Raw genomic sequence first — 10996 nt, 5'->3', positions numbered from 1 at the left:
AATTAGATTCCTATATTTTTTCTTTTTAATTGGGTCCAGAACTAATATTTTTTTTCAATTAGATCCCCTATCATGACAAATCCGATTGATTTAATGGAATATTCTATTTCCAAATTGAAGACACCCTTATTTTTTTTTTAAATTCTTAATTGTGTCTCTCTTTTATTTTTATAAAGAAAACATTAACCTTTCACTCCTCTTCTTCGTTCTCTCCATCTCCCTCCTCTACTCCCGCCTCTTCCTCTGCCACCCTCACTCCTTCCATCTCCGCCGCACCCCTCCTTCCCCCTCCTTCCTCTCCAACTTAACCCTTGATGACCTCTCCTTCTACCCATCGAGCTCAACCTTGATGACCAGAACACAAGGCCACCAAAAGAACCATCTTAGTCAAAGTGAAGCCATCGGTCTCAGTCATATCAATTTTCTCATCATCAACGCGTTTCCAATCAAAGCATTGAACTAAAAGAGCAATAGTCAAGCTTATTTCCCTAAGAGCCAACCTTTTACCGGGGCATACCTTTTTTCTCAATCCAAATGCAATCAACTTTTCTAACTCTGTTTTTCTCTCGAATCTTTCCGACTTGAAGCTTGTTGCTTCATCCCAATTCTTGGGGTCCCAGTGAATGGCCTAACCGTTGATGAGGATTATGGTGCCTTTTGGAACGTTGTAGTCTCCTATGGTGCACTCTTCGATAGAGGAGCGGGGTAGCAGCAAGGGTATACTAGTATGTACAAACAAAGCATCTTGTTGATAACGTTTTTGAGGTAAGTAAATTTTGGAATGTCAGATTTGTCTACTATGCAATCTTGACTAACGTGAGTGCGACACCATCACCTTTGGCTTCTTCACCTTTATTGTAATCACGAGTCCGCTACTTCGATCTAGTAGGAGCATCGTCGAATCCTTCTTCGCCACCCTCCACACCTCAAGAGAGAGAAAGACTGAACGAGAGAGAGAGACCCCAAAAGAGAGATCACGTTGCGGGATCAAGGAAGAGTGAGGCGGCAGAAGGTGACACCGCTGCTGCCATTGTTATTGGAAGAGGTCACCTACGAGCTGCTTCCTTCTCATCCGTTGTCAGTGTTTGCTATCTCAGATTCGGCCTTAGTTCTGCTTTGTTGTATTTTTACCTTTTTTTCTGCTTCATTTTGCTTCTGTTTCTGCTTCAATCTACTTTTGCTTTTGCTTTTAAATTGGTTTTATTTTTGCCCAATGATTATGTAAAAAAAAAATTGATTGTGCTAAAAGATTCTGATTATGTGTATTTGTTTGTAATTAAAATGATTATGTTATGATAAAACTCTGTTTCTGATTATGCTAAAAATTGATTTTGGCAAAAATTTTAGTTTTGAATTTGTATTGATTATGACAAAAATTCTACCATAAAAGAAAGGGAGCTTGTTGGTAGAGGAAGGGTGGTGACAGAGAAGGAGGGTGAGAAAATGGTGGAGAGCGGTGAGGGTGGAAGAAAGAAGGGAAGGGATGAGGGTAAATTAGTAAATTTATACTTCATAAGCTTTTTTTTTAACATTTACTGTTAATAAGGACTTAATTAAAAAATCTAATATGGTATAGGGATCCAATTAAAAAGAAAAATAAGTATAGGGACCTAATTGAAAATTCAGTAAAACTATAGGGATCGGCAGAATAATTAAACTAAAATAAAACAAACATTGTCCAAAACATATAATTAAATATCTTCAAGTCTCTAATCAATCAAACATAGAACATAATCTAAATTATAACTTAGAATATTTTCAACTACAAAAAAAAGACGGGCCCGCCAGAGAAGCTTGTTCCGCCCGCTAAAACCCACCAAAGCCCGCAGATTAGGTGGTGCAGGGTAGGCGGACTTTTTAAATTATGGCGGTTTCAAATTTTCAGTATGACTCACCTTTTTTAGTGAATTACGCGGGCTAACCCGACGAATTTTGTCCCGTTACCTATAATTTAATTATTTTATTTACGTATATAAGTAATTTAAAGATAATTTATCTTTTGTGTCCTATAACATATCTAATTTACAGTGTAAATAAATTAACAGTAGGCATATTTCGTTCATAGTTGTAAATGAGATAAGACACAGGCAAATATTAACGTATTACGAGTGTTCGTAATAAGTAACAAAGCATATCTCTTTTATAATGTAAATGAGATACACTTGTAATTAATTCGTTTATACCTTAAACAAAATACGGGTCTATATAAAAAATTTGTTGCCGGCGCCTATCATTTCATTTTTTCCTTTAATTTTGGTGCTTTCTCACTCTCAAAGAATGTTTTTTTTTGTGATAGTTGAATTTGTTGGATATTATAGCATGTTTAGATGTCCTCTCGGATGATATTAATAGGTTGAATGTCACATGGCATATTATAGGGACCATCGATTTTGAAGTTAGTTTTGTTATTTTTTGTTTGATAAAGAAGAATATTGTTAACTTGTTTGATTGATTTTATTTTAGGAAAAGTATGAGGAGCCAATAGAATATTTGTACAATGTGTACAATGGAGGTTTAGGGAGTATTAGAGATATAACCATTAGTGTTACCTTTTCCCATCAGCTGAAACTTTTGGGATGAGTGGTATCATGACATGGTATTAGAGCTCTAAATTCAAAAGGTTAAGAGTTCGATTCTTGGTGAATCTAAAAATCAGTTTAAGTTTTTGGGAAGATGTTTATTATCCCTAGTACTCGGATGGTTATTCACTTAGATAATATGAGGATGTTCATTTTGTAACTCAATAACCCATTATACACATTGTACAAATAGTCCATTGGTTCCTAGCAGAACTCTTTATTTTAATATGTATGATTAAGATGACTGAAGTGATAGGAACATAATTTAGCTTGTCTTAGTTTAATTTAGTTATGTAATTGTTAGTACCTATTTTTAGAAATTTATTTTACTTTTAATGAACATTTAGGATTTTATTTAAACAAATAGTTTGAATGTTTTATTTAAAAAAAAAAATCCTAACATTATTTAAAATATTTGAATTATGCCTTTAATAAATTTTATTTTAATAGGTATCCCTAGGGTGGTTGTTGTGATAGGAATATAATTTAACTTAGGTCTTAATTTAATTTTGTAATTGTTATACCTATTTTTAGAAATTTATTTTACTATAATCAACATTAGAATATTTTTTAAACAAATGATTTAAATGTTTTATTAAAAAAAAAAACCCTAATTTTATTTAAGACATTTGAATTATTTTTTTTAAAAGAGTAAAGTATCGTTTTTGTCCCCAAATCCTATTTGTGTCCCTAACATTTAAATCGTCCTTTTTGTATCCCTAACGTTTGTAAAAGTAATTCAATGTTATCCTGCCGTCAATTACACATCATGAGCACTTTAGTTTGAGTTTTAAAAATCTCTTCTTGAAGTTAGAATACAAATGTTTGGGATAGAATCAATGATCTACTCCGAAAAATAGCTTATCAAATGTTGAAACTAATTCCTACAACATTTACATAATTCATTTTTTTAGGGATATAACACAAATAGTGGGTATAATATTAAAATTGAACACATCCAAGTCAGACCTAATTGAGAATGAATACATCCAAGTGAGAATAATTAAAAAATATAATCTGATTTATCAGTATAATTGATAGTAGGATAACATTGAATCACTTTTATAAACATTAAGGATACAAATAGGACGATTTAAACGTTAGGGACACAAATAGGACTTACCCCAAACGTTGGAGACAAAAATGATACTTTACTCTTTTTAAAAAATCCATAAAAAGAGTTTGTGTAATGTCCATGATACTTTGCTTGATCAAATTCTACCACTCTGTATTTAATATTCTATTAAATACTATATTTTTCATACTTAACATGACAATTTTTTTACTTTTGAATCTATAACTAATGCAAAAAATTTGATTCTACTGTCTGTGTTATATTTATAATTATTATCTCCCCCCATATTAGAAAATGGAGTATTCTTCTGTATTGTGTTAAAATTCAGCGTGAGATAGTGACTAGCTATACCTGACAACTCCAGAAATTAGTTTGGAGAGGGGAGGTAAAAAGTATCGAATTGATCTACCTACTGATGTCTCAGATACAAAGTCTTTCTCATTCTTAGCAAAATTACTTTCTTTGCTGCCTGTGACATATTCTTCATCCAACTCATTAATATCCACGTCCATATGTTTCATTGGACTAGCACAGTGCAGAAAGAGTGGTGTAAGAGGTAGGTCATTTTAGACAAATTTAGAGTGTCCAAAATCACTACCACCTACATTACCAACTTCTGCAGAAAACTCAATCACTTGTTGAGCAATCATTCTTCCATGAACGTCAAATATTAAAAATCCAAATGATGTATGTGCAAAAGAATCGGACTCTCATACTCAAATACAACCCTTTTGTCACTGTTCCTTATGTGACAATTAGGATACATACTCACCAACATATACTCACAATTATACATTCTTACTAAACTTATTAAAAGAACGGAGAAGGAGTGAAGTTTTTGTGAGGAAGACTACTACTTGCATCTCCTTATATAATTGAGCGAAACTTGTCGTTTTATCTCATTTACACATAAAACGAGATAACTATTTGTATTTTGTTTATATTGTGACTAAGTTCATTATTTCTTTATCTTGTTTATAGTATAAATGATATATGCCTAAACTTAATCTTCTTACATATTTTATATATACTGTAAAATGAGATATATGGCTATAGTTAATTTGTTTACACTATAAATAAAATAAGTAATAGAACAAAAAAATAAATGGTCGCCAAATACTTATAAGAAAATGATATTTTTATTTTATCATATTTTTAAATTTTTAATGACTTATTTATTTCGTTGTTATTTTTTAAAGTTATTTTTGTCAATAATATAAATTTTTGAGTATTATTTTAGTTGTTGTTCGGTAGGTCGGGTACCGGATGGATCGGGTGAATATCCTGACCAACAAAGGCGAAGTCGTCTGGTCGTACGTCTCCGGGTTGGAGTAGGCGAGGTCCCGAGCTCTTCAGATGTGAGAGGAGGGTGTCACCTGCAAAGACACTCCGACGCTAGTCAGTCAAGTGTGTAGGCGAAAAAAGGGGGTGGTTGGTATGTGACGTACCTTGGGGGAAGGGTAGATCCCTCCCCATTTATACCGTGTCAGAGGTGGGCCCTGCAAGGACAGGCCCACCTTCTTCGAGGCCTCCCTTGCACAGCTGTGGCGAAGTTGTCAGGGACGCGTGTCTGGGTTGGAGTCTGAGCGTCTCGCCCCCGACCGTTCGGGTCGGGTGTTGCTCGGGTCGGGCCGGACCGTGAACTGCTTGGGTCAGGCCGTAATAGTACCCCCGACATGCCAGCAACGATCGAGAGAATAGTTGGTGGCGCGTCATCTCCTTTCTCGTGTGGCGTCGTCAGGCCGGCCGTCCATGGGGTGGACGTGCCTCTTGTGCGCGTGTCTGTTCGTTGTTGGAGCGACCGTTTGTCGCCTCGTTCTTCGCGTAGGGCATTTAATGCTCATAATGGGCTGGAAAACCTCGTATGCAAAGACTATTTTGCCCCTAGGTCTTTCGCGCTTCCTGGGTGGCAGTTTTAAACAGTTTTGCTTTGATCTTTTTCCTTTACACTCTTGCTTCTACTATCTCATTCTCCTTCATCCAGAAAATCCCAGAGCATCCCAGAGCTTCGTCCTAGCATCTCTGTGTATCTTTCCTTCTTCCTTCTCAGTTTCCGCAACCGATTCAGGTAATCTTTGTTCCTCTCTCTTTTCTGCTTCATTGTCGTACGTTTGTTGTTTGTACCTGCTTTGTGTTCTTGCTGTCTTGTTTGATTTTTGTTGGTGGATGACTTTTTAGTGTCAAGTAGATGTGTTAGGGGAGGGGTACCATTCTAGGTTAGGCTTTTAGGTAGCCTGCATGATAGATAACTTTAGCTATGCCTGATCTTAACTGTTGAATAGGGTGGACATAGTTTCTGGGTTTTTCCTAGGCACCCGACCTCATAGACTAACGGAGTGGTACCCCCACTGTAGGTATGCCTCGCGTCATTTTTCGGGCTTCCCCTTCCGCCACGAGCTATGACCCTTACGCCTGGGTGACCTCCGATGTGAAGGATTCGCCGAACCGGATGGATCTGGAGGAGTTGACGGAATTCCGTCAAGCCGAGTATCTCTGTGGGGGGACAGATGAGGAGGCCAATTACGAGGTCTTCATTCCTGCCCCCAATGAGCGGCTGTATGAGATTAATTTTCATTCCTCCGGGTTCCCGACTGGATATGGTTTTACAAAGCCATGTTCACCCAGGTGGGCGTTCGCATACCGTTTTCCGACTTCCAGATGTCGCTTCTTAATCGGATATCCGTGTCTCTGTCGCAGCTTCATCCGAACAGCTGGGCCTCTATCCGCTGTTTCGAGATGGTTTGTGAATATCTCGAGCTGCCGGCGTCGGTGGATGTCTTTCTTTTCTTCTTCAGCCTTACTAACCCTTCCAAACAAGGGAAAGCGAGGAAAGGGTTCCTGTCTTTCCGATCTGCCCAGGGTCGGAAGATATTTGGCTTGTTCGAGGACTCCTATCATGGGTTCAAGGACAAATATTTCAAAGTTCGCCCTGTCAAAGGTCGCCGTCCCTTTTGGTTGTCAGTAGAGGGAGAACGCCTCATCCCGACGTATTGGAGTTTCGGGGCGGGGTCCAACTCCTTCATAAAGGTGACCTACAAGGGAATGTCCCCTGTAAATAAGAGGATTACCGATGTGTTGTTTGCGCTTTTGGAAGGAATCCTGTGAACCCCCACCTCCTTATGGGTGAACGGGAGGCCGCCAGGAGTTATATTTGTGAGCCGTTTTGTCTTATACTTTTGTGTTGTTTATCATTGTTTGTTATTCCCGACTTCACGACTGACGTGTTTGTTTGTTTGCTGCAGTGGAGATGTCTGCCTCGGTAACTGGGCTTGAAGGTTTGGTCAAGACCTTTTTAGAGGATAGCGACGAGGAGAAGACGGACGAAAAGGTCGACGGGAAGTCGGAAGGCCCTGCCGAGGAGAAGGGGGGCCAAACTGTGCCCTCTGCTCAAGACACCACGATGTCCGACAAGAATTCTGCTGGGACGCAGGCTTCTCCTATTCTCGAGGAGGCGGCCGGTATTGGGCAGTCGTCCTCCATCCAGCGGGAGTATGATGATTTCAAGCTTGTCCCTACTCCCAAGAGGCAGAGGGCCTCCTCCAGCCCGGAAGGAACTCTTACCGTCATGGAGAGGAATTTTGACGCTGCCACTTTCCTTGACTCCCAGCTGATCCCTGGCACGGAAGATCACTTCCATGGCACCGAATTGGCGGGCTAGGCAAGGTGGATGTATCGTACTCTGCTCCATGGAGCTGTGATAGCTCGGAAGGCCGAGTTTGAGTTGTCGGGGATGCAGGCACTTCGGAAGAAACTTGAGTCTTCTGCCAAGGCGAATAACGATTTCAAGGTTCAAGTCGAGTCGCTCCAGGGGCAGCTGTCCGAGGCAGGGGAGAAGCTCAAAGCTGCTGAGGAGAAAGCTGCCTCTACCAAGGAGAAGTTGAAAGCTTCCGGTGAGACCGTGTCCCGTTTGGTCGAGCGGGAGATGACTCTTGAGAGCCAGTTGAATGCCGCGCAGGGTCGGGTGGCAGCCTTGGAGAAGGAGCGTGACCAGGCCGTTTCGTCGGCTAGAGCTGCTCAAGCTGAGGTCGAAGAGCTCAAGAGGAAGCATAAGGCGACCAAGGAACAGGGGAAGAATGCGATCTTCATGACTGAGGAGGCTCTCAAGGCTCAGGTGAAGATCGTAGCTCCTAACTTCGACACCTCGGCGATTGGGGTTTTCAAGACGATTCAGGACGGCAAGATTGTCGATATGCCTCGAAAGTGAACTCTTATGCCTTGTGATTTTATGTAGCTTTATGGCTTTTATGGCTTGATCTTTTGAAACTCACTTATACTTTGGGTCGCTTGGTCGGCTAGTAATTATCGTCTTTTGCTTATTTAGCGGTATTTTGTTTTTCGTTACCAGTGAACTCTTATGCCTTGTGATTTTATGTAGCTTTATGGCTTTTTGGTGTAGATCTTTTGAAACTCACTTATACTTTGGGTCGCTTGGTCGGCTAGTAATTATCGTCTTTTGCTTATTTAGCGGTATTTTGTTTTTCGTTACCGTTTTTCCGGTGTGGACTTATTGCTTGGGTCCATTTTGCCGTTTTCATTGGTAACGTGGTTGAGACCGTCTTGGTCATATTATTGATAAACCCCGATTTTGTGGTTTATCTTATGCTTATTTTGGGGGATTTTATCACCTTTTCCCACATTTATTCAATGAAATAGCATGGTTTTGTAATTCTCCGTTGATTTGTGCTTAAATGTAAAAACATGCTTTTTTGGGCCCTTAAATTGGTGATTTTAATCCACTTTAATTCCATTCGATGCCTTGATGTGTTTGTTGAGTAATTTCATGTTCATAAGGCAAGTATTGGATGGAAGAAGTGAGAAGAAAAGCATGCAAAGCGGGAGAACTCATGAAGAAATGAAGGAACCGTAAAGCTGTCAAGCCCGACCTCTTCGCACTCAAACGACCATAACTTGAGCTACAGAGGTCCAAATGAGGCGGTTCTAGTTGCGTTGGAAAGCTAACATCCAGGGCTTCGAAATGATATAAAATTTGCCATATGTTACTTCGCGCTCAGTGGCGCGCGCGCGCCATGTACGCGTGCGCGCCGATTCTGCCGTGGCCCACTTTAGTGAAATCGCCCCCAGCGATTTCTGAAGCACTTTGGGCCCAACCCAACTCATTTCTGAAGCTATTTCATGCATAATTCAAGCTTGGGCAAGGGGGGAGCAATTAGTTTAGCCAACATGAGCCTTTAGTTAGTTTTCTAGAGAGAGAAGCTCCCTCTTCTCTCTAGAATTAGGTTATCGGAGTCTTGATACTTCGGTTAATTCTTATTTGGGGTTTGTTCTTTGTGACAACTCAATATTTTTGATTGAGAGGATTGTTTGTTGGTGTAGAACTATACTTTACAACGAGAATTCATTCAATTGAGAAAATTCTAAACCATCAAAAGTCCGTTAATCAAAATGGCGCCGTTGCCGGGGAGTTGCAATGGTGTTATGTTATTGGTTATTGTATATATGTGAATATTGTGAATTGCTTGATTTTTGGATTGCTTGTTAGTTTTTGCTAGTTTTAGGACTTTGTTTTATTATTTCTTGTTAGCTTTTATCTCTTATTTTCACTTTTCACTATGAATTCTCACTTTGGCTATGAGTGTAATTACAACTATGTTGTAGGAAATGGGAACTTCAATGAAGATGTGCATCAAGGATGGGATAATCAAAGGTGGGAGGAGCCATATGCATATGATCAATCCTCATGGAAACAACCTCTACCAATTCACTATGAAGAAGAGCCATTTTATGATGCATATCAATCCAATGGCTATGGTGAATCCCCTTGTGACTTCCAAGAACCACCACCATACACCTATGAGCCATATCCTCAACATAGCCATCAACCATACTCACAAGCCATCCTTTCACCAACCATCTTCATATGACCCTAATCCATACCCACCACACCAACAATCATATGAGCCATATGAGCCACACATAGAGCCACCACCATTCCAACATCAACATTTTCAAGATGAACCACCTCCAATGTGTGAAAATTTCCAACCACAAGATGAATACTACTTTCCACCATAACCTCCCATGGAAGAATATTCATGCCCTCCAATCCAAGAGTCATATGATCCTACTCATGATATCCAGGAAGAACAAGAGTCAAAGGATTGTTTCAAGGAGACATTGGATCGATTTCAAGAAACCATGGAGTGTTTTGTGCAACAAATGGAAAGAATGGAAAATATTGAACCACCACAACCCTACCAAGAAGAACCACCTTCCGACCATAATACCTTTCCCTCAAACAATGAACCCTCTCTTCCACCATCACCCTCCGATGAATCCTTCATGCTAGAATTAAGGGATCTTGAATCTCATATCTTAAGGCGACACGAGGAGGATGAAAAGAAATTTGAGGAGTTAAGAGTGAAACGGCTATCATGGTAGAAGCCATTAGCAACATAGTCTCATCCTGCCTAAGCCTATGCGATCAAGGCACTTCCATTGTGGAATGTGGGGAAGTAACCAAAGAGCTTAGTGAGGGAGTGAACTTGAAGCTCCAAGGCGAAGAAGAGGAGTTAAAGCAAGAAATACAACAAGAGGAAGAGGTAGGGATTATTGAACAAGGGGAAGAAGTGGTTGAAGACTTAGGAGATGTGGAACCACCTTGGGAACATAGAGTTGAAGAAAACCCCTCCAAGATGATTGAAATTAATGCTAGGGAGGGAAGTGCACACCTTCCAAGGCACATTCCATATGAAGGCTTGGATGGGATAGAGCAAGAATTTAGTCCCCTTGGTGATGAAGATCAAGCATCAAGTCTTAGTGGTGAAGAATCCTTTGAGCATGAAGAACCTTCTCCCAAGGAGATGGAAAGCAATGTGGAGGTAAATCTCTCTCGTCCTCCCATTTGTGATTTGAGTAAGGGAGAATGTTTAGATAAAATTGTTGAACAAAGGATTGAAATTAAGAGATCTTGTGAAGAGGTGGAAGTCCTTAGAAAAAGGAGGATGGGAATTGAATACGTTTTGTCAAGACCTTTGGAATCACCTTTGCCTAGGTTGCCATCTACACCTTCATTTGAGTGGTTGAAACTCATTTCTATTAGCTTTATTATCCCACTTGAATATGGTTTGCTTGAAACGGATGGCCAACTTAGGATGCTTTGTGGGATGAAGCGTAAAAGAAAGATGTTTCGTGGTTGGCGTTGTAAGTCTAGGCTCATTATGGTTGAAGCTTCAAGGAGTAAAGGTTGGACTAGTGCTCAATTGGACGGGTCTAGGAGAATAAATTGGTGCTCCTATGAGAATTCATCTCTCTTGCCACCCGGAGAAAATCACCATGATCAACTCAAGGACGGGTGTGAAAACAAAGTGTGGGATCCCTGATC

The 10996-nt window shown here is 39.9% G+C and overlaps 1 pseudogene; it reads right to left on the bottom strand.

Annotated features, from left to right (window-relative positions):
• LOC107620824 lies at nucleotides 336-5755 on the bottom strand (annotated as a pseudogene).

This window comes from Arachis ipaensis, chromosome B10, assembly GCF_000816755.2.
Source record: "Arachis ipaensis cultivar K30076 chromosome B10, Araip1.1, whole genome shotgun sequence".
Classification (NCBI taxonomy): domain Eukaryota; kingdom Viridiplantae; phylum Streptophyta; class Magnoliopsida; order Fabales; family Fabaceae; genus Arachis; species Arachis ipaensis.
This window is presented reverse-complemented; position numbering and strand designations above follow the sequence as displayed.